General features: G+C 36.1%; 1 protein-coding gene and 1 non-coding gene across 4 annotated transcripts in view; one reads left to right on the top strand and one right to left on the bottom strand.

Moving 5' to 3' along the window:
• Positions 1 to 19,927, bottom strand: part of SCN9A (sodium voltage-gated channel alpha subunit 9) — a 179,577-nt gene extending 159,650 nt beyond the window's left edge. For 2 of the 3 annotated variants that reach the window (XM_055291909.1, XM_055291910.2), the window contains exon 1: positions 19,680 to 19,927. The gene's annotated coding sequence lies outside the window, so the exon portion shown is untranslated. The remainder of the gene's footprint in view (positions 1 to 19,679) is intronic. The other variant, XM_055291911.2, reaches the window with a different exon arrangement.
• On the top strand, positions 3,032 to 3,134 carry LOC129490934 (small nucleolar RNA U13). Its single transcript, XR_008660400.1, has one exon. It is a non-coding gene; the product is annotated as a small nucleolar RNA U13 (small nucleolar RNA).
• Positions 19,928 to 25,519: the final 5,592 nt, after the last annotated feature.

Here is a 25,519-nt window from a genome sequence, read left to right as displayed (position 1 = left end):
TCCCATTGGGAGGGCAGAGTTTTATTTTCATGACATATTTCTGGGAAACACAGGCCTAGAAATGAGATTTTTTTTTTGACAGAGTCTCAGTCTGGAGTGCAGTGGTGTGATCTCAGCTCACTGTAACCTCTGCCTCCTGGATTCAAGTGATTCTCCTGCCTCAGCCTCCTGAGTAGCTGGGACTAATGGTGCGCACCACCACGCCCAGCTAATTTTTGTATTTTTAGTAGAGACAGTAGAGATCAAGGCCAGGATGGTCTTGATCTCTTGACCTTGTGATCTGCCTGCCTTGGCCTCCCGAAGAGCTGGGATTACAGGCGTGAGCCACCGCGCCTGGCCAAAATGAGGTTTTTTTACACAGTCCCTGGAGTCTTGTCTGAGGCTGGGTGAGGCTGCTGCTTTACTTCAAATTGAACTGTCCTGCTCAGCCTCTGCCTCTTCTCTTTTCTCAGTGTTTGGGTCATCCACCTCCTCAGAGCTACTGTACAACATTTTTTTGTTTAGATTTTTGTATAATGAAGTTTCTTTAATGCAGATGACTCTATTCTAAATAAAACTTATATTAATACTCTACATTTTTACACACATAATGGTTTGCAAAAAACATTCATTCATTCATTCAAGTTCATTCCAGACATATTTTAGAGGAACTATTATTTGATTATCATCCTAAGCATCAGAGCAGTTAATACCTCCAAGAACAGAACATTTTTAAGTTGAAAAGTTAGGTCCAAATTGCAGGTTTATGACTCCCATTTTTTTTCCCATAAATGGCATTCTTATATTTATTTTTGAAGAATAAATTTAGCCACAAAACTCAAAAGTATGTATAATGAAAAATAATTCTCTCACTCTCCGACGTTTCCCAGCCATCCAAATTCCTGCCCTGTGGACAACCACAGTACTAACTCCTTGTGTATCCATCCATGTGGTTTCATCAGCATGTATACATCTACTCATTTTTCTTTTCATGCGAATAATACCCTGTATAGACATCGTTTCATACCTTCCTTCGTCACTTAAAAATCAGACTTGGAAATCTTTCTCTATCAGTATGTATAAAGCTACTTCTTTTTATAGCAGCTTCATAAAGTCCTATTGTACAGCTGTACCCAAATTATTTAGTCATTCCCACACTGTAGAACACTTAGGTTGTTTCCCAAAGCTACAATAATTATCTTCTCATGATTAGTTTTTTTCTTTTTTTAACCTACTCTTTTGTGGGTTCTTTTCTTTTTGTAACTTTTATTTTACGTTCAGGGGTATATGCACAGGTTTGTTACACAGGTAAACTTGTGTTACGGGGTTTTATTCTACAGGTTATTTCATCACGAAGGTCTTAAGCCAAGTACTCATTAGCTATTTTTCCTGATCCCCTCCCTCCTGCCACCCTCCACCCTCCAATGGGCCCCAGTGTGTGTTGTTCCCACCTATGTGTCCACATGTTCTCATCATTTAGCTCTCACTTATAAGTGAGGACATTTTCATGAATAGTTTCACAGTATGGTATTTTATTTGTAAGACAAATGCTTCAGAGTGAAATTGCTGAGTCATAATTGTATATGCGTTTTTAATTTGCCATAATAAAATATTGCCGAATTCTCTTTTGTTACCTAGTGTAATGCCTACAGGGCCATAGCTGAATTTCAATCCTACCCTAACTCTGCTTATCTTTGAGAAACAGGTAAAATGTTCCATTTGTAACCAGACCAGCTGAGATTGCTTAGAACCAAGATAGCTGACTAAAGGACCTCAAGAAGACCTCAGGCATCATTATAATCTCATTTTCATGCTAAATGACACCCCCATCAGTGCCATGACAGTTGATAATTGCCATGACAATGACCAGCAGAAGCCATAAAAGGACAAAAAGGAAGGCAGCACTCTGGTTCCAAGAAGTTCACCACCTATTTCTGGAAAAGACATGAACATTCCTCCCCTCACTTTTAATGACCAACTTCTTCGTTAGAGATACTTTCTATTTCAATTTCCTCACTCCTCACTAGTCAAGAAGTTGACTTGTGAGCCACACTTGCACTTCTCCATTCTTTGGCCATCGAATAAACTTGCATTGCTTGATGCTCACTTTCCCATTTCTTGTATTGGGTCTCCAATGCCAAACAGGGAAAGATGCCGCCTTTTGAAGCTACTGAGGAGGTTATTGGTATATTGGTAACTCCTTCATAAAGGCCTACCAATCCATGCTCTCCCCAAACAATGTGTCAGGGATTGTTTGCACATACCTTCAATAAAGTATTTCATAATATTTTTTTCATCTTTGTGAGCCTAATAAGTGGGGAATAAAACTTTTATTTATTTATTTATTTATTTATTTATTTATTTATTTATTTATTTATTTTGAGACGGAGTTGCTATCTCATTGCCCAGGCTGGAGTGCCTTGGCGTGATCTTGGCTCACTGCAACATCTGCCTCCCGGGTTCGAGCAGTTCTCCTGCCTCAGCCTCCTGAGTAGCTAGGATTAGAGGTGCCCACCACCACACCCAGTTGATTTTTGTACCTTTAGTAGAGACAGGTTTTCACCATGTTGGCCAGGCTGGTCTCCGACTCCTGACCTCATGTGATCCACCCATCTCAGCTTCCCAAAGTGCTGGGATCACAAACATGAGCCACCACACCCAGCTGAAAACTTCTTAATTCTTATCCTTTTTGTTTGCATTTTCTTTTGTGAGTGAGGTCAGGGATCTTTTCATATCCTCAGATGCCATTTGTGCTTTTTTTTCTGTGCTCTGTCTGTATGTAGTCTTGTCCACTTTTTTAATAGACTATCAGTATTTTATTAATTTAGGAACTCTTAACAAAATAATAAAATTGGCTTTTTTTCTGTGGTATACAATACAAATATTTTTGTAAGTTTGCTGTTTTTGTTTCTTTTGGTTTATGGTAGTTTATCTTTTAAAAGCATCTACATTTTAATTAAATTGAATTCACCAATCCTTTCTCCAGTGGCTCTTGTGTTTTATATTATCTTAGAAAATAATTTCTACTTCAAGATTTTGAAAGAATTCTTGGATCCTTTGTAGTTCATAAGTGTGATGACTGGGTTTTCACATGCATGTGTGAGATATTCCTCCCTCAAACCTTGTAATGACATTGATATATTATCCATCTCAGGTGAAAAGAAAAAAGAAAACAAAACCTTCCCATGTTTTCTTCTAGCAGTTTTGTGGTTTGTATGTTATTTTAAATATTTGATTCCACTAAAATGTATCTTGGGTTAGGTGGCAAAGTAATAATCTGAATTTATCTTTATCCACATGACTACCCAGGTGTCCCAATGATAACTATTAAATAATATTTCTTTCAACCTATTTAAGATGCTACCTTTATAATTCTCATATGTAATTATGTCTATTTCTGGATATCATATTTTCTTCCAGTGAACTATCTATTTAGGACACCATACTATTTTAATCACCCTATTTGCATAAAATAACATTATGTATTAGTGTTGGTGTTATTAGATATTACTCTTTTATGTGTGTACAATTTCCCAACTAGACTCAGATTATCTAATTCCAAATGGGAAAATTTCTGTTTTTATTTTCATTGGGATTGCAATATCTTTATAAATTAACTTGAAAGGTTAAAAGGAACTGCCAACGGTAAGCACTCTGACTCCTTTCTTAATACCTCTTCTTTAGATTATAAAAACAAAATATGCCAAGTATAATATCACAAGAAAAACAGGCAGGCTGGCTACTCATTTTAAAGCCTCTAATGTTAAGTGTATCAATGTGTATGAAACCAAATACTTTTCATTAAATACTGGCCTGATTGCTGAAATCTTACCATTGCATCTTTCATAAGTAACATTATGTTAATCATGTAAATAAATTCTGAAAATAATTATTATTTCTTAGAAATGCTTAATTTGGTAGATGGCAAACCAGTTTAATAACTTCAACAAGAGTAGTTCAATATTTCGTGTCCTAAAATCGTTCAAATTTATGGCATTTTATAATATTTGAACAACTGGTATGCAAAACAAATTAAGCTGTATATGCAATAATTTTATATTCAGACAACGGATAGGGACTTATTTCTAAATTCTATGATTATTAAAATATTGTGATTTGGGTATTTCATAATACCCTGTAATAATCATTTATATTATACATTATTTATTATTTTATTATTAAGATAGAAGTTAGTCTTATGTATAGCCTTTTAAAATACAGTGTTCCTCAAATTTATAAGAAATGAAAGTTTATAATCTTAAGAAGTATATTACCCTGGGAAAACTTAAGATTAGTGTCAATATTTGCTGGTATATCTGAACATTTTACTAAAAAATTCATGAAGTCTTATCTATACAGCATGTATAAAGGAAGACAGAAAATACTTCTTAGTTCACACTAAATCCCATCTCTCTGTTAGTTAAGACTTTAGTGAGAGCACAAAATTATCACAGACTTATGGCTGCAGAACAGTTTCTATACCCTTATTTAAATAATTAGAGAGAAAATGTATTTCCAGTATTATTATACATGTATCCACTTCCCTCAAAACAACAACATGATTTAGGAGACAGTGCATAGTAATAACTTTGGCGCCAGGCAGACTTAGGTTTGAATTTCCTGCTTATTCCATATAATTAGCTCTGCAGCATTATGCAAATTACCCATAAATGAAAGAGAGAAGTATATCTGTCTTATAAAGTTATCACGTAGAATAGAAATAGTTTTGGTAAAGTGCCTACCACAGTGCCTAGGCTAAATAAATAACAGCAAGATTATTATCCTTCTTCCCTATAAAAACTGAAATTTTTAATAATAAGCCATGAGTTGGCCAATAAACACAAAACCTTACGAAAATCTTATGTGGAGTATATTTGTTACCTATGTTTTATCTTGCCAAACATGTTTATGGCTTTAATTTAAAATATAGATCTGCAATAAAATAGTAAGACAGCATAACCCAGTTGTTAAATTCATGGCTCCAGAGTGAGAGAGACATGGGTTCACATCCCATCTCTACTGCTTACTAGCTTATGTCCTTGGGGAATTTAATTAACTTCTCTAAAGCTCAGTTCTTATATAGCAAAACAGAGCTGAAAATGATAATTCTATAAGGTTATTTTAGTGGAAAAAATTAGACACTGAATTTTAATCACTTAGCACATTTCCTGTTACACTTTAAGTGTGCAATACATTGTAACTGTTATTGTTAGTGATTTTAGCAATTTTCTTCTAAGTTGATTTTGTACACCTAAAGCTAATGTTCTTGGGATCGAGAATATATTTGCTTACTTTGTAACAGAAAAGCTTTTGTATTGCATATACAAAACCTTTTCTTCTTAAGGAGCTTTCAACTCAGAATATTTTAAAGACTAAAATGTATGCTTATAGCAAAACCAAGACTACATTGCTTTCTACCAGCCACACACAGCCATTTTAGTCCTGCCAATACAAAGTTCACTAGTTCATTCAGTGCCTACAGGATGTGGGCCTTGCTTTTAAGGTTATGTAAATTCTTAAATCCATCAGGTTTGATAAATGTGAATATACTGAACACACCGAGAATGTTGAAAGATTTAATAACAAAAACACTGGAATATCATGGGAACCAAAGAAAAATAATAAAATAATCGAAAGTAAGAAAATAATAAATGTGGCAAGTGCATAAAAGGTTAATCATTGACAGTAATGATGACCCTCTAGGACTGAGCAGAATTATGCAAAAGTTTAAAATAATGAGCTTAGGCAATAGCCAGCAAGATACAAGGAACATTGTTTTTTTTAAAAAACTGAAAATGCTCTAGCATGGGTCAGAGGAGTTTTCATTAGCAGCAGATGCTTCAGAACTTAATGCTAAAGTGAGAAAAGACTAGGTATTCATTCAAGAAGGAAAAATCCAAGCACAGTAACAGCTGCTGATGAAATATTCCTGATGGGGCAGGAATTGTTAAAAGCCCTTTAATTCAATATCAAAATAAGTGAGTTAAGAAGCATGCATGCCAAAGTATTCTTTGGAACATTTGTGGACATTGCCAAAACTAGTGACATCTACTCATAAGATTTTTGATGAAGACATTCTTTGAGGATCTATATTAGCAAAGGAAGGGGGTAATCTGGTTTTAGGAGTCTAAAGGAACAGTTTATTTAGTGGAAATTCATCTGGAGATGGTAAAGTACTACAGTATAAATAACATGAGTTTACTAACAAACCTTTTGCAAACTAACATGTTCATAGATATGACTTCCTGTGTTTCTTATTTCTCTGCTCTCTCTTGGAACTAAAGGCTGTGATTATGGCAAGGTATCTAGTAACCCTCACCATAATCTGGGAATATGATGAAACTCATGTGATATTGTTTAAAATGCGTTCTCTTTCAGTTGTTGTTGTTTAAAATATATTCAAAGATAAAGGGTATGGCTATTTTTTTAAGGGTGAATTAAATGTATGATAGTATTTCTTACTTTCTGCCATTTTGGGGCAGAATTTTCAGAACCTCACAGATATAAACAGGATTGGAGTCATGAAGAATATTCCAAATTAGATAGCGATCACAGGATAACAAATGAATAGGAAGAAAATAATTCCTATCCTTCCTCAAATTTATATTGCAGAAGGAAGTGTTTTGCCTAAACATTTGCTTTATCTCAGAATCCAAGACTCCTGATCAAATTTATATTCCAGAAGGAATTAAAATTATTAAATTATTATTTAAAAATTATTAAATTTATTAGGAATATAACTTTGACCAGGAGGCTTGGATTCTGAGATAAAGCAAGTGCTTAGGCAAAAACGGTTCACAACAATTCAATGACAAAGGTGCTTAACTTTTATTTACAGACTTCTTTTTATTATTCTAATTGATGAATTGACCTGTTCATTTTCTTAAATGTCCATATGTCATATTTTCATGAAAATGCAAAATTTACTTAATGACCTGGAGTTTCCATAAATAGTCACCATTTTTCATTTGCTTGTAACTCCCCAATGGGAAAAGGTATTGCCTAGGGGACTTAACCTCCACAAGGATTGTCTAAAAACAAGAAATATCTATGGTATAAACGCTAACCTTAAAACTTCAGGTTTCAGTAACAAATTCTTCTGAAAACACTTTAACAAAACTGAGTGAAAACTAAGTGACTTTACTAAAAATTAACGGAGAGAGATTTTTGAACTTGCTTTATTAAAATAAATCTAAGATTCTAAAATAGTAGAAATCATTGATCTACCCGACCGTTGAGAAAACAAGATAGCTTTTCTTTTTTACTCATTAATTCAATTTGTTTACTCAAGTATTAAGCACCTTCTCTGTGCAAAGCATTGTAAAAGGGTCTATGTGGATTACAACTACAGCACAATGAATCCTTGTTTGATTTAATCATATCTAGGATTGGAAAATGAAGGATCCCTCAATTCATTAACTAGCTAGGCGAGGATATACTTTCCCATCAGGAATTCCCCTAAATTGCTAGTATATTTATACAACAACTCAAAAATTTTAATACTGGCATAAAAGAAAAAACAGAACAAAACAAAATGAAATGGGAGTTCTTGAAAAGGAAGGCACATGTTCAGAGTAAGGCACATTCAGACTAAAAACCAGATCTCTGGGGACCATGGGTATGGGAAAGCTGGAAACTCTCTTAGAGTCTATGACTTATATAGGAATGTTTTAAAAATCACCAATGAATCACAGACCTAAACATCAGAGTTACAACTGTAAAATTCTAAGAAAATATCATAGGGAAAAATCTTTGAGACATTAGATTTGACACGTGGACATGGAACCAAAAGCGTGGTCAACAAAAGAGAAAAGGAGCTGAATTGGATTTTGTCAAAATTAAAACTGTTGTGCATCAAAGAACACTACCAGAAAGTGAAAAGGCAATCCATATAATGGGAGAAAATAATTGCAAATCATATATCTGATAAGGGATTAACATTGGCAATATGTAAAAAATTCCTACTCCTCAACAAAAAATAAACAAGCAGATTAAAAATGAACAAAGGGTATGAAAAGACATTTCTCCAAAGAAAGGTCAATCAGTACATGGAAAGATGCTCAACATCACTGATCATTTGGGAAATGCAAATCAAAACCACAATAAAATATCACTTCACACTTGGTCGGATGGTTATTGTTAAAGAAAAAAAAAGGAAAAGAAACATTGACAAGGGTGTGGAGAAATTGTAACCCTTGTGCACTGCTGATAGGAATATAAAATAGTGCAGCTGCTGTGGAAAACACTGTGGTGGTTCCTCAAAAAATTAAACAGAACTATCACACGATCCAGCAATTCTACTTTAGGGTATGTATCCTAAACAGTTAATAGAAGGGACTCACATAGTTATCTGTACACCAATGTTCATAGCAGCACTAATCACAGTACCAAAAAGTGAAAACAACCCAAATGTCTATCAACAGATGAACAGATAAACAAAATGTGGTATATATGCACAACAAAATACTACACAGTCTTAAAATGAATAAAATTCTGATATATGCTATGACCTGGATGAACCTTGAAAACATTATGCTAAGTGAAATAAGCCAGACATGAAAACACAAATGCTGCAGGGTTCCACTTATATGAGGTACCTAGAATAGCCACATTCATAGAGAAAGTAGAATAGTGGTTACCGGGTGATAGGGGAAGAGAGGAGTGTGGAGTCATTGTTTAATAGTTACCGAGTTTTTGTTTGGAATGATGAAAATGTTCTGAAGATGGATGGTGGTGATCGTGTACAACATGAATGTGCTTAATGCCTCTAAATCGTACATTTGAAATGGTTAAAATGGTAAATTTTGTTATATATATTTTACCAAAATATATATTTTTAAATTCACTAGCATGTTTTGTGATCTGTAAGGCAGAAAGAGTCAGTAGGAGAACAAAATCACAGCAGTTAGCAACGGGTCAACCCTGACAACATGCGGTGTCTCCTTGGTATCTGTTTTGCTAGGTAGTAGTCATTTATATCTATGCAGTACCACTATTTCATGAGAAATAATCATATAATGAACATAAAAATTGATCAAAATATACAAAATATTACTGTACTCCCACCATTGTTTAAGTTTCCAAAATGTAAACATTTAAAGTTACTCTCAATTGTCATCTTTGTCTTATTAGCCCTGCCCCCTGCCCCAAATAGTAAGAGGTTCCAAGAATCCAATCCATTACAGACAGGAAGAGAACATAGAACATTTAAATATAAATACATTTACATATACATAAATAGTAAATCAATACATAAATACATATACATGCATGTACATAAACATTTACATCTAAATCACAAAAAAAGACAAAAACATTATTTTTGTATAGAAATTAGAGACTTCTCAAACATTTTTCCTGATTTTGTGTTACCCACGTCCAGAAAGAGATCCAGTTAAAAAAGAGCACACTCATCCCTTTCCAAAGCTGTACCCATGCTGGTAATTTTAGCATTGGTTTATCACACAGCCCTCAACGCAGGTTAGTAATCCCTACAAAATCAAGAAAAACCCTCATCTTCTGCTTTCAACCTTGCTCTCTGTATTTCAACCACACTGGCTTTCTTGCTTCTCCTTAAATACATCAAATAAGCCTTAGGGCTTTTGCAATTGCTGTTTTTTTGTGACTAGAATGATTCTTTAGTTGTTTAGCTGGCTCCTTTACTTTTTCATTTACTTCATGTCTCTACTCAAATACCCCTGTATAAAATTTTTCACACCACTTTAAATAATACCTCCTTCTCTCAATTCTCTGTCCGGTTTTATTGTTTTTCACAGCATATTGTATGGTACAATGCTGGATAGTGGCGAATATTTATCTATTCATTATCTCTTAAAATTGGCTTCACATCTCCATGTGTTGTTCATTGCTGTATCTGGTGTCTACAATAAAAACTTTATGAAGAAGGAAGAGAGGGAAAAAAGAAAGAGGGAAGGAAAGAAGGAATTGCTTTTAAATTCCAGGAAGAGTATGAATGCTGAGGAGTGAGGTTGCCAGTTCTTGGAGCTGGCCTGGAGGGACTCAGCAGCCACTTACCACCGCCCGTGGGATCTCTGCCAGGTCTTCCCTCCCTGCAAACCTCAACGGCACCAATACCGACTTGGATGCCAACTCCTGACCTACACATTTTGGAGGCCAATAGACCGGATCTAATGATTATCACTAGGCTAAGATAAATCAGTTGGAAATTTCAGCTTTAACTTTGTTTTCTCTTATCTGCCAGTCTACCTGTTAAGCATATCTGTCACTGCCAAAAGTTTTCTGTGTCCTTTTACTTATTTCACTTAGCATGTCTCTTCTAGGTCCATGCATGCTGTCACAAATAGTAAGATTTCCTTCTTTTTTTAAGGCTAGATAATATTCTATTTTATATACGGACCACATTTTCTTTACTCTTTCATCTGTTGATGATCATTTGGGTTGTTTTCATATTTTTGCTATGTGAATAATGCTGCAATGAACACAGAAGTGCATATATATCTCTTTGAGATCCTGATTTCAATTACTGGATCATATGGTAGTTCTATTTTTAATTTTTTGAGGAACTTCCATATTATTTTCCATAGCAGCTACACTATTATACATTCCCACCAACAGTGGACAATGGTTTCATTTTCTTGACATTCTCAACAACACTTTTCACTTTTTTATAACAGCCATCTTAACAGGTGTGAGATGATTATCTCATTGCAGTGTTGATAAAACCTTAACCACTTAATTTAGAGGATAAGCTACCAATCCACAAATCACTAAAATAGATTGAGATATATCATAGAACTCAAGGGCCAAATTTCCCATGGTTTTTATATCCCAAAATACAGTATCTAAGTGGATAATAGATATTGAGAAAAATTGCATGCAAAAATTATTATAAACATAATGTAAAATAAATTAGTTTTCCAAAAATGTTTTAAAACCTTTAAAAGTCAACTTCTTGAATTATTGATGTTAGACAATTTAACTGACATAGATAATTGAGTCTTTGTGACAATAAGTACTGTGATTTAGGTTTCATTTGTGTGTATCAATTTGTGATGCTCTAAATATTTGTACTCCTCCAATATAGAATATCTAAATTTTTATTTTCCAATATATATAAATACTTTCAGTGAACACCGCCATCTTATCCTGCACAAAATCACTTTGCTTTTCATACTTCTCCATCCCCTAGCTCCAGGATCTCAATGTGTGTAGCTTCATTCCCTGTTTCTTCTCCATTTCAGAAGAAACTTCACCCTAGACATTTTTTTTATTTTTTTTATTTTCTTGAGACTGAGTCTTGCTCTGTTGCCCAGGCAGGAGTGCAGTGGCTCGATCTCAGCTCACTGCAACCTCCACCTCCCAGGTTCAGGCAATTCTCCTGCCTCAGCCTCCCGAGCAGCTGGGACTTCAGGTGCCGGCCACCATGGCTGGATACTTTTCGTATTTTTTTTTAGTAGAGATGGGGTTTCACTATGTTGGCCAGGATGGTCTCGAACTCCTGACCTCAAGTGATCCGCCTGCCTCAGCCTTCCAAAGTGCTGGATTATGGACGTGAGCCACCACGCCTGGCCCACCCTAGACATTTTATACATATTTCCCTTTTAATTACACCATTCCTCCTTTTTCAAATCTTTTCTACCTTGGGGAAGGCCTTTTTCCCATTTCAATTTCTTAATGTTAAAACAAAATATGCGAATCATAGCAAAGTCAAGTCACAGTAGTGCAATAATACTCCTAGACCAGGAAAGTGAAGTCATTTAACCTACAAAACAACTTCAAAAACACTTTAAATGCATAGGTACTCTTTTCATAATGTCTTCAAACTTCCACCAAAATCTCTATTTTGACTTAACACAATATACCCCTCAGGAGTTGGTATTCAAGACAAAAATTGAAACAGTCTTCCATCTTTCTTTTTTTGTTGTTTTCTATTAACTGTAATTACATGATTTAGTATGTTTGATTGCAAATGTAATTTTATTTTAGCTCCATTAAGGGTTAAACATATTTGATAGAATGCTTGGTAGCGTAACCACCAGGTGTATCTGTGTGGAGTGTGTGCAAACGTATTCTTGGAATATATAAGATTTCTTTCCTATAAAAGAAATGTGTATGTTATTCAAGTTTAGTAACGACTGTGAGTCTTTAGAAAGGTTAGGTAATTTCTGAGCCTTAGTGTTCCCACCTAAAATGGTGGTCATGAGGATTTAAACGGAGCATATGAAAATCCCTTAACAAACTGCTCAGTTAGCATTAAGGAGACGTCCATACATAAGACTGTTACAACAATGTTATCAGTAATGTTAGTAAGATGTAAACTTTTCCATATGCATTTTTCCTTATAACAGCATAATTGCTGGCCTTGCACAGTGGCTCACACCTGTAATCCCAACACTTTGGGTGGCCGAGGTGGGCAGATCACCTGAGGTCAGGAATTCGAGACTAGCCTGGCCAACATGGTGAAACCCCATCTCTACTAAAACTACAAAATTAGCCGGGCATGGTGGTATATGCCTGTAATCCCAGCTACTTAGGAGGCTGAGGCAGGAGAATCGCTTGAATCTAGGAGGCAGAGGTTGCAGTGAGCCAAGATCGCACCACTGCACTCCAGCCTGGGCAACAGAGTGAAACCGGCACACTTTTACCTATGTAAAAAACCTGTACATCCTGCAAATGTACTGTGAAACTTAACTAAAAAAAAAAAAAAAAAAAAAGAGGCTGGGCATGGTGGCTCACGCCTATAATCCAAGCACTTTGGGGGGCCTAGGTGGGCAGATCACCTGAGCTCAGGAGTTCAAGACCAGCCTGGCCTACATGGTGAAATCCTATCTCTACTAAAAATACAAAATTAGCCAGGCGTGGTGGCGCATGCCTGTAATCCCGGCTACTTGGGAGGCTGAGGCAGGAGAATTGCTTGAACCTGGGAGGCGGAGGTTGCAGTGAGCCAAGTTTGCACCATTTGCACTCCAGCCTGGGCAACAAGAGTGAAACTCGGTCTCAAAAAAAAAAAAAAAAAAAAAAAAAAGAATGCATTTTGATTATAATATTCTAAGTTATTAAATGTCTAGATACCATTATTGAACATCTACTCATATCTACTTATCATGTGTAAGATATTAAAGTGGCTGTTTTGGAAAAAACAAATTACGATGTATATACATATATATCTCCTAGCATATAATATACTATATATATAATATAGTCCTTAGAAGTAAATACTACTAATTTACAAGGAAAGCAATATTTAAGAAATTAATATTTGACTAAGACCATGTACTGAGTAAAGCAAATATTTGGGAAAAATAAACTTTCTTTCACTATACTAATTTGAACTCAAATTTATTTATCTATGCTTTTAACACTTTATAAAAATATTTTACAGTCTGAAATATAGTAGAGATGTAATATAAATTTTGAAAGGCACTTCTCTGCCTAGCTGTTCTACAAGTGTTCATTCCTAAAAGTCTGTCAGCTGATCTCATGGGATTATAAGAACCTTATTCCCGGTTGATCCCTGGGAATAAGGGATCACTTATAAGGCCACTTCCCTTTTTCCTACCTGAATTACCATGAGCCAAGTTTGTACATGGGGTAACAAGAATACTTATTTTGTTAAGAGGGAAACAAATTCATCACTTTGACTTTATCATGTTTTGTTCCATGAAATGATCATTTACAAAGATTGGTCCCATAATATTTACCTAGAAGGAATCACTCAGATAAAGGCATCACTTACCAATAAAGCATTTAATTCATCCTATTCAAAATGTCCTTAATAAATTGTCTTTACTCTGAGCCCTAAAAGATACACTGTCTATTGGACTTGAAAGAATAGTCATTTAGTAGAGTTTAAATCAATGTATGAAATATAAATTTTAATTTTTTTGTAGAAACAGATTTTCCTTTTATTGCCCAGGCTGATCTAGAACTCCTGGCTCAAGCAATCCTCCAGCCTCGCCCTCCCAAAGTGATGGGATTGCAGGGGTGACCAGCTGTGCCTGATATAGTATTTTATTATCATGAAACATTTTTCTTATTTTTCCCTGTTTTACTCATCTGCATGGATTTGAATATCTACATTTACTTCTTTTTTCAAATTCTAAAGTATAGACTCTCAAGAAGATGACATATTTTTAAAATAATTACATTGGATTTAAAAACATATAGTGTAGGAGCAACTAGTAGAAGTTGACAGATATCACATCCACTGAAATTACCCCCAGTTAAAATAATAATAATAGTAATAATAGTAATAATAATAATTAGATAATGGGCTGAGCGCGGTGGCTCACGCCTGTAATCCCAGCACTTTGGGAAGCCAAGGCGGGCGGATCACGAGGTCAGGAGATTGAGACCATCCTGGCTAACACGGTGAAACCCTGTCTCTACTAAAAATACAAAAACATTAGCCAGGCACGGTGGTGGGCACCTCTAGTCCCAGCTACTCGCAGGCTGAGGCAGGAGACTGGTGTGAACCCAGGATGCGGAGCTTGCAGTGAGCCAAGATCGCGCCACTGCACTCCAGCCTGGGCAATAGAGTGAGACACCGTCTCAAAAAAATAAAAAATAAAAAACAAAAATTTTTTAAAAATCAGATAATACAGGGAGTCTAGGTGTGCATATAGCACATAAAATTTTTATTAAAAATCTTATGGGAATGTTTTTAATACTTATATTTTAATGCATGTATCTAATCTTATTTATCTTTCTTTAGAGGCCCAATTTTCCAATTATTTGTAGTAATAGTTTGACCTAAAAGTGGACTAAAATTTGCCTTACTGGCGTACATATCAAACATTTGGAAGATGAGATGTAGGAGAGAAGAAGAAAAAAAAAAGAAAAAGGGCATTCATTGCAGGGCAGGATGCTAACTTAATGACATTGTAAATGTACACACTCTAAATTTCCAAGTGAACAATCCTAGTTGCAATTAGAGCTTTATTGTATTTTGATAAATGATTCAGAAAGCTTTGTAAAAAATCCAAGGAGACATTTTAAAGAAATTTATGATCAGTAATAGCAGTCTCTCCAACACTTCACATAACAAAAGGAAATCATAAAATGAATAGCAAGGAAATTACAGTTAAAGTAAAGTTAGGTTTCAACAATAATATGTGGCATTTTTGGCTCCATGTTATATTGCTTTAAAAAAATCTAAAGATATTTCATCTCCTGTATTAAAGAAACAATAACAACATATTTTTTTGCTTACAGTAAGTTGTTATTTTAAAAAGAGATGTGGAAAGAACGGTTTTCTCTATAGGACTAAAAAAATATAGAATAATGCAGTTCTACATATGTCAATTCAAATTTGTCTGTGGCAGATTATGCTTACTGGCACTGTTCAAGGCATTCCCCTCTTCCTTCCCCACTTTATCATGGTCTGGCATTTTTCCTCACCACCCAGAAGGGTTTCATTCCTCCAAACTTCATTCCACCTTTAGCTGCCAAGAGCTGATGGCTTTCTCTTTTGCCTAAAGCCATTTCCTTCCAGCAATGCAGAGAGGAAAGAGTAAGTGAAACCTTCAATGAAGAAATTTCATTTTTCAGAATGGCAGGACACCAAAATTGTTATCTCATATTCCACAAAAGTATTCTACCCACATTCTCTGGATGCTCTCATAAATCCTCATATAAAATATTTTTATACAATTTTATAATATCTATTTTAATATGACCTTGCCTCTCAAGTGGTAATCTAACTCTACATAGTTCTAAAGGAAGATGTCATAATACTTCTGTAAAGAATAAATTAGCTAATTTGTGATGTGTAATATGAAGGACCATCTTCAATTAGTACACAGATGCCCTCCGATACAACATCCACAATATACCCTCTTCAGAGCAAATTTTTAAAAATCCCTGCTAACAATTAGTGAAATAATTTAGTCCTTCAAGATGTAATGTGGTAACCAAATTATTTACCAAAGATCTGTGGCTGGCCATTTGCTACATAAAAAAATTATTAATCAGAGTTTTTCACCTAACTGAAAGCTAAATTTTTAACCAAATGTTAATAGCAAAACTAGTTGTTTGTTAAATATCTTTAAGTATAGTCTTGAAAAATAAAGGGGGGAGGCAAATCACCATACAAAGTGTGTGTGTGTGTGTGTGAGTGTGTGTGTGTATGTGTGGTAAAATTCTAGTATAAATATGACACAATCATTTATGAGCATGAAGTTTGCAGTCCTTACTTCCACTCTAATAACGGTGATGGGTCTTCATGGACAAGCCGACATTGCCTCTCTGAACCTTCTTTAGAGAATGCTTCAAAGTTTTGGATAATGTGCCCTTTGTACCTGGGGCAAACATCAATTTAGACTGTGTGGAAACCTAACTTCTGGCCTCAGCCTTGTCTGACTACATTTCTATCAACTGAGCTCACATAAGCATCTATATTTATTTTAAAAGAATATTTTAAGTTCATAGTCAGTGACTATTGACTGGCCCTCAAATTTCTGTTAGACGATACAGATTTAAACCTAACAAGGTTATCATTTTAGATTTGGAGTCACTTATACTAAAACCATATTAGTTTATGCAATCCAATTTTTTCTTAAAATATATTTTAATACATTTGTGGTCACTGCCTTTCTAAGAATGCATTACAAATTACTTATCTTTAAGTACATTATCACCCACACTGATAAAAGGGAGAATATATCTCAGGATATTTTAATTTTACCTCCTCAAAATCATACCACGATATTGTAAAAATTCTAAATGCTTGACAAATAAAAAATAAATAGAATCACAAAATTCATGTTTCCAGCGTTAATATGCTTTATTCTGGAAGAATCCGTATTTTTGTACTTTATTATTTATATAAATATCTACGAACCCCCTACTACTTGATGCCAGGCACTATTCTGGAAGCTAAGTCAACAATGAAGACATAGTCCGGGTTCCCTTGGAGTATTTGGTATGCAAATTCACAAAATACCTACATGCTGTAACAAGCATTATGAAAGAAACAAATAAGGTTCCAGCATGAAGACCAACAGGGGACAACCTACTTTTGACAAGATGATCAAAAATGATCTTTCCAAAACAAAAAACCTCGAGTTGAGATTTAAAGTTTAAGAAGGAGTAAGCATGCATAGAGTTCAGGCATTGGGAACAGCATTTGAAAAGGCCTTAAATAGTACTATTGTTTCACGTGTTTTAGCCACCACCTGGGCAGGAGCACCTTTAATGAGAAGAGAATAGGTTCTGGTGAGGTTGGAGAGAAGGGGCAGAACAGAGAGTAAACCATATGCTGAGGAAAGGCATTTACTGTTGTTGCTAATTGATCTCTATGTTGCTGTGTTTATTTCTTCTTCTTCTCCTCTTCTTCTTCTTTTTTTTAAAATGCAGTTGTGAGCCAATGTTTGTTAGGGGAGACAGAATGGTATTGCTTTGTATGGAGAATGAATTGCAGGGGAGAAAATTACAAAAGTGGAGAGATTGATGTGGAGGCTGTGGCAGGACTCCAAGTAATTTATGATGATGACCTGAACTAATTTGGTGGCAGTGTAGATACAGAAAAGAGGGTGAATGAGAGGCATCTGACATGTATGATGAAATAGAAATAAGTTTGGGAGATAAGATTGATAGTTCTACTTACAGGCTGGAAAGGGCTGAAATGGAGTAATAAGGAAGGGAGCAATCAAAGGTGATTTCAATACTTGGATGGTGAAGGCATTTATTCAGATAATGAAGATGGGAGGGAAGAATCTGAGACAGAGTTTTAGGGAAAGTCATAAATTATTATCATTATGACATCTAGAATGTTCCATTTACATTAATAAACTTTAAGCTCTTTTATAAGATCATGACTTGTCTTAGAAAAGTATCATATAAATCCTGCTAGCACTTCACACTCTTTTGCATAACTAATAGGAGTAGAAATTGGATAAAAAATAGATTTTATTATTAACTTAAAATGAAAAATTCTACTTTTTTCCTTGCCACAGAGAAAGTGGGTTGATTATATTAAATAAAGTAAATAGAACCCTACTGATTGCTCTTCTGAATTTATTTACTTGTTTATCTATTTTGCTTCTGAAACTCAGCACAGCAACAGGTAGTAAAAACAGAAGCATTAACAGAAAGGCTCCCATGGTTATGTGCAGGCCCTAGGGGACAGGAGGCCCAAGATACTTTGGCAGAGAGCCAGACCTGACTCATCTTTCTTCTGTAGAAGCATCAGGTACTCTGTGAGCCCAGCCCTGCATCATAGGAATCAAGGCATATCATATATCCAGTCACTGTAAAAATACATCACTGTGTCCCACAACTGCACAGTGGTTTACTTAAGGAAACCTCCTTTTAAACATCTACAAAATTTTTAAAAACTTATCTTAAGTCAAACTATCAGTTGCCTAAATAGAGGGCACAGTCTTCTTTACATCAAATACCATATTTTGTCTAGAGTTTAGTTGTTGATAAGCTAGTCTAACAATCATGAAAATTTGTAACATAGGGATCAGATAAGACTAGCTTTCAAACTAATCAATAATTTTTTAAAAATCTCACCATAAATTATAAGAAAAAATTATAGTTTAAACTTTTTTAAATAGTGGAAAAAATCTGAAGAATTTTCAATAAAATGAACAGTTTAATAATTGGATTTGGTTTGCAGTTTATATAAGGTAGGTTTATATTGATGTTAAAGCAAAAATCATAAAATATATTTAAATAACAAGGAAAGAAAAAGAGAAAATCTTTATCTTGTCTACAGGGAAGAAGAAATAGAAAAGAATAATAAATATGTTTCTGAAAAGAATTGAACCCCCCAACACTGACTTCCTATTCAGTAACTGACAAGCTACCACTTCCTTGAAAGCTTACTTTGATTTGGCTTTTATCTTACTGACACTAGCTTCTTAAAAACTCCCCTAAGTTTCTCATGTAAATTGCTCTTAACATCAGAGTAGATATAATCTATGAACGCTCCAACTTAAAAAAAAAACTAAAATAATGAGTGAAATGTTTACTATAATCACAAAAACTGGCATTAATGTTTCTAGTTTCTTGTTCTGATTTTTGTCTTGAATATAAGGCACGAAAATATCCATTTTTTCCTAAAAGTAAATGAGTTTCCCAAGTTGAATTCGCTAAAAAGTTAAAAGGATTCTGCATCTTTTCTGAATTTCACTATAAAGTGCTTATTCGAAAAAAATAAATAAATCATCTGCGCTGAGAAATAGGGGAAGAGCTGTCCTGTCAATTATTTGTGTTTGTGTGCTCTTAAGGGGTGCGGGGCTCTTTTCTGTCCCCACAGGTTGTATCTGCTACGCTGGTTGTGCACGCTCAGCTTTGCAGATGGGAAATTTAGCACACGCTTTTTGCTCGTAAAAAATGTGAGCTGCCCCTTGAATTGAAGTCCATCTAACAACTCTGCTAGCGTAAACAGAAATAAAAGACAGTAAACCACCAGGCATTGCTACCCTTCATTTCCACAGTTTCAGAACCTGGCAGCAAACCCACAGAGTCAAAACCGCACAGGAGCTGCCCAGCCATCGAAATAACTACGCTTCCAGCCCTCCTTCCTCCCATTGCTGGAACCACCCGGTCAAGCTTTTCCCCCTCTCTTCTTTCCAGGTGGCGTAATACAGGGTTCCAGAACCGAGATGTGAAAATAGACACAGGTGGGTGTGGCGGTTGAGGCGAGCACGGGCGAAAGACCGGGGGCTTCTCCTCCCCTCCCCACCGAAGCAGCAAAAAAAAGCACTTACTTGCAACCTAGCCCGCCGATCATCCCCACTCAGTGCACCTGCAGAATCTGGCTCCAGGAGAGGGCGCGGGCCTCTCTTTCCCCGGCGCTCTCTCAGGGCTGCTTCTTTTTCTTTGGGCTCCTGTTGCTCAGGGGACCCCTGCCGCTAGCAGCCACGGGCACCCAGGCTAGCCCAGCCTCAGGCGAGCTGGCGGAATTGGAAAGCCGACAGCCGCAGCAGGAGCGCTGGCGACCGCCTGCACGCAGACTGCGCCGCTCCTGCCAGGGCGCGCCCGGGGAAGTAGCAGCCCCGCCTCCCCGAGGGCAGCTGCGCCTCTTTGCCTCCTCCACTCCTCCCTGCGCGCCCGGGTCCCCACCCCTTGCTCCCTCCCTCCCTCCCTCTCTCCACTCCTGCGGGCGGCGCAGGGCGGGGACCCAGCTAGGGGCGCGGTGGTGGCGACGCTGTAGCCTCTGCACCATGCGCTAATAGAAGGCGGAGGAGGGGGTTGCACGACCTGCCATCCACGGCCATCCATTGGGTGGGGCGTGTGTGTGTGTGAGTGTGTGTGTGTGTGTGTCCAGCAGCCAGAAGAGCCCTTGCCTTATCTTACCCCCGCCCCCATCATCCCTTTCCTCCCTTCCTGCTCAGCAGAATCGGCTAACGTTTCCGAGAAGTCACTTTGTGTGGCTTGGTGGGGAGCTGGAGAAAAACTCCGGAGGAGAGGAGGTGGGGACCAATGGCAAAGCCCTGAGTCTGGGGCAGTGGGTGGGAAACCAGACAACACAGCCTGGCCAGCGCCTACCCGACCTTGGGCTCTGAAGAGTCTAGGCTGGGAATTGGTTTCTTCCGTAGGGCTTTGCTCACAACCGCGAGTGGGGCGGTGACGCTCAAGACCGGTATCTAGGCTATGATTTCTGTTTTCTTTATGTGTGTGTATATATATATACGTGTGTGTGTGTGTGTTTATATATATGTGTGTGTTTATATATATATATATATATATATATATATATATATATATATATATAATCAATTGAATTGCAGAGACTTCCAGGCAAGCAAATAATACATTTTCTTTCGAAGATGCAGTGAAGAATCAGAGGAGGTCCTAGGTGGGGAAAGAAACATGGGGAAAAGGCTGCTTTTCCAGACCTGGGACCTGATCATCTGAATATGCCATCAGTCATATGGGTTCTGAATTTCAGAGCTGGTATGAGCGACTGTGAAAATAAATTTTTAAAAAATTCATTTTGTGTGGAGTGTGTGCGTGCGCTTTCCTACAGCAGCCTGGGAGGAAGAACAATGGAAACGGGGTTGAATTATCTTTCTCAAAGAGAAACAAGAAATTTCCACCAAGGGAAGAAATCAAAGGATGGCCATAGGGCAGGGTGCCTCTCAAAAGGGCAGACCACTTTGCAGGATAAACATTAGTGACGGGCACTTGCACTTCTATTATTTGCTTCCACACCTTCTATCATGGAAATGATGCTTAGAGGTAACCGGAAGGAAATCAAATCCCAGGGTCTACTTTTCCCTGCTGCTTTCTTTGCTTCCGAGATTTGTCCTGGGGCTTTGGACCTTACATTCTTGACTTGTAAGATGTGCTATTGAAGGAAGGAAACTTCAGTGACTGAGACTGAAGGTGAACTAGCTCACTTGTGATAATTCTCAGTGCCATATCCTGGACAAATCACCTTCTTTTCCCTGATTGGTGGTAGATATAGCAAGAAGAGTTCAACTGCAATAGGAATAGTGGTCTTTTTTATTAGATGCAAGCAATTCTTTTATTTTTAAAATTTTATTTTTTAGAGCAGTTTTAGGTTCACAGCAAAATTGAGGGGAGGGTACAGAGATTTCCCACATAACCCCTACTCCCACATAAGAATAGCCTCCCCCATTATCAACATCCCCCACCAGAATGAAACATTTGTTAAAATTAATGAACTTACTTTGAGGTTTCATTATCTCCCAAGGTCTGTAGTTCACATTTAGGGTTAGCTCATGGTGTTGTCCATTCTATGGGGTTAGGCAAATGTATAATGACATGTAGCTACCATTACAGTATCATACAGAGTAATTTCAGTTTCCCCCGAATTCTCTGTGTTCCACTTATTCATCTCCCATTTCAACCCCTGGCAAGTACTGATCATTTTACTCTCTTTATAGTTTTGCCTTCTCCAGGATGTCCTATAGTTGCAATAATGCAGAATATAGCCCTTTCAGATTGACTTCTTTCACTTAGCAATATGCTTTTAGTTTTCCTCCATGGCTTTTCATAGCTTGGTAGCTCATTTCTTTACAGTGCTGAATAATATTCCATCGACTGGTGGTACCACAGTTTATTCATTCACCTACTGAAGGACATCTTGTTTTCTTCCAAGTTTTAGCAATTATGCGTAAAGCCTCTATAAACATCTTTGTGAAGGTTACTGTGTGGACATGTTTTCAAGTCCTTTGGGTGAACATCAAGGAGCACAATTGCTGGATTGTATGGTGAGAGTGTGTTTAGTTTTTAAAGAAACTGCTACACTGTCCTCAAAGTGGCTGGAACATTTTGCATTCCCACCAGCAATATATGAGAGTTCCTGTTGCCTCACATCCTTGGCCAGAACTTGGTATCATCAGTGTTCTGGATTTTGGTTATTCTAATACATATGTGGTGGTATCTCATGCCCATTGTTGATACCATAAGTGTTATTTGATTTGCATTTCCCCTGTGATATATGACGTGGATCACCTTTTTATACGCTTATTTGCAATATGTGCATCTTCTTTGGTCTGTTAAGATATATGGCTCATTTTTTCATTGGGTTATTTATTTTCTTATTATTGAGTTTTAAGCTTTATTTGTTTATTTTGGTTAACAGTCATTTGTCAGATGTGTCTTTTGCAAATATTTATCTAACACTGGCTTGTTGTCTGTTTTTGCAGAGCAGAAGTTTTTAATTTTAATGCAGTTCACCTTATCAATTATGTCTCTTATAGATTATGCCTTTGGTGTTATATCCAGAATAACACATATGTTAGATACATTCTTAGAGTGGAATATATAATGTATTATATATAACCTATATATTATGACATGTTGTTATATATTATATTACTATATTATGTTATAATATGTGTTATATATAATACATATGTTGTATATAATATATAACATATATTCCACTCTAAGTATCTATTAATAAGAACTTACTATTCTCAATGTATCTAGGTTCTTGTTAGGGATCTTCAAACATAAAATCCTGGAAAATAATAAAACCAAAAATAAAATCCTCTTGGTCTGACTGAGGGATCCCTTGCAGGATTTTCCCTGTGAGCTCATAGGCAAAGCATTAGGTATATTATTCATTATTTTCCCAATTTTCTTTCATGTTCCAACTAAAATTTATTTCCTTTCCATTTCTTTTATGTGCCATTCCTAGTCTACAGAACATTAGCTGTTTGTGTTTTTCTTGCTCTTTTGGCAGCCCTAGAAATTTTATCTCGGTTTAAACCCAGAAAAAGTCTCTTTCCAAATTTCTTATTAAATACTACACTGCACAGCCTTGAGAGTTCATTAAACACTAAATGACAGCGTCAGATGTAGACATAAGTAGATGGTGCCTTTAAAATTTAAAGGGTAGGCTTGAATTAAGGGAAGCACAAAGCCTGTCGGGTTGAACAAGCCAATAACCAGTAAGTTCCTAATATTTACAACTGACCTCCTGTAACTTGGATAGAAAAATGTGGAGATGTTAAGTCATGGAAATTAACTAACATCATACAATCCATACCAGAATAGGAATAAGAATTTTATTTCCCTTAGTGAGAAATAAATGGATATCCACACTTCTGTCTTTTCCACAATTGCCGCTGCAATTTTCAAAACTGTAGAAGTTTCTGGAAGAACAAAACATAGACAGTAATATTAAGGCAATAAAATTAATACAATACTGAAAGAGTTTGTTTTTCTCTAATTAAATAGGATTAGAAAAATACTTTTACTTTCTAATATTGGCTGCATGGCAATATTACAAAGTAAGAAAAAACAATTATTCTATTATGAAAATAGAAGAATAAAGTTACAAGTTTTGTGTATACATAGCTAAAAAGTAGGATTCAAAAGTAGAACTTCAGATTATAACTAAAAAGAAATAGAATACACAATGAAGATTATCAGACATAGATTGGAGTGATGAGATGGACAAATGATGCTTAATGAAACAACTGAAGAAAAAAGGTTTCCTAAATGTATTGGCATCTGAGTGTTTGCTCGTCTAATTTAACATGGTCTGGATTTTTTTGGCCAGAAAACTGATGTGAAGAAAAATAAATATTTTGTCTTGCATGTAGTAGATGCTTAGTAAGTATATTAATTGATTACGTATTCGTGAAGAATTTTCCCCACAGTGTCATAGTCCACTGATGGGTCCTTTACCCTAACAATGGTTTTGCTGATAATGTGCTTTCTGTAGAGTTATTTTTGATCAAAACTACTGTTATCGACATTCCCTTGTAGAAGTCTTCCACTAGATAAGGGGACAAAATATATGAATATTTATTTCAAAATATGTGACCACTAGTTTTCAGTCATTGGGCAACATTATCTATAAGACGGTGATCCCTAGAGAAGAGAAAGAAAGTGAGCGTATGATTGTCTCTGCATACTACGTGAAGTTTCTAAACCACAGCTCAGGAAGATGGAAACATGAAGAGCCAGAAAACAAGAGTTTGATAGGCTGAGGGAGCTAGAATTTGTTAGGACACCTAAGACAAGGGAGCTGAACAGAGAGTATACCAGAGATCTATAGAAAGAGACCTCAAGTTTTTGCTTGACAGCATTCTGCAATTGTGTGAAAACAAAAATACCCTAAGCCAGAGAAAGAACTACAGTCATGCCTTGCCTAACAGTGGAAATATGTACTGAGAAATGTGTCACTAGGCAATTTTAACATCATAAAGAGAGTACTTACACAAACCTAGATGGTATAGTCTACTACATACTTAGGCTTTATGGTATAGCCTATTGCTTCTAGGCTATAAACCTGTACAACATGTTACTGTACTGAGGCAATTGTAACACAGTGGTATTTGTGTGTCTAATCACATCTAAACATAGAAAAGTCACAGTAAAAATACAGTATTATAATCTGTGGGACCACCATCATATATACAGTCTGTCCTTGACTGAAGTGTTATCTGGCACATGACTGACATGACTGTAATGTTAAGTAGCAGGTTAAAAATTCTTGGACCTCACACAGGGATAGTAATAGTTTATCCTCCCCAGTCAAAGTGAAAAGACCTCATAACACAGGAGATATTGGGTAGACTCTGTAGAAAGGTCTTGTCTTAGCAGTGGGGCTGAATTAACTTTAATTAACGTTGCTCTGGATTTATCCTAACAAAGCTTAAAAGTGAGGCTTAAAAGGACCCAGCTGATTTCAATTTGTTTATATGTTAGCCAGAGTAAAATCCAACACGTCTCAAAGGACCTAACAACGTAAAATTCACATTGACTGGCATCCAATCAAAAATAATGACCAGGCATGCAAAGAAGACGGAAAATACGAGCTAGAGCCCGCAGAAAAGTCGATTAACAAAAACAGACCCAGAAATGACAAAGATAATGGAATTAACAAATTAGGACATTAAATTTTGTAATATTAAGTTGGCTATGTATACTTAAGACAGTAAAGAAAAATCTGAATATGATGAGAGAAATATAACACACAAAAATGGAACTTCTACATATGAAAAATACAATATCAGAAATGAAAATTCAATGTATTGTAAAGGCAACACTCGGAATAGTAGTTAAGGAATATATATACACACTCAAAACTAATGATCCCTATAACAACAAAGTTCATTCA

Source organism: Symphalangus syndactylus, chromosome 9 (assembly GCF_028878055.3).
Source record: "Symphalangus syndactylus isolate Jambi chromosome 9, NHGRI_mSymSyn1-v2.1_pri, whole genome shotgun sequence".
NCBI classification, from domain to species: Eukaryota; Metazoa; Chordata; class Mammalia; order Primates; family Hylobatidae; genus Symphalangus; species Symphalangus syndactylus.
Note: the sequence above shows the minus strand (reverse complement) of the source record. Positions and strands in the feature narration are given on the sequence as shown.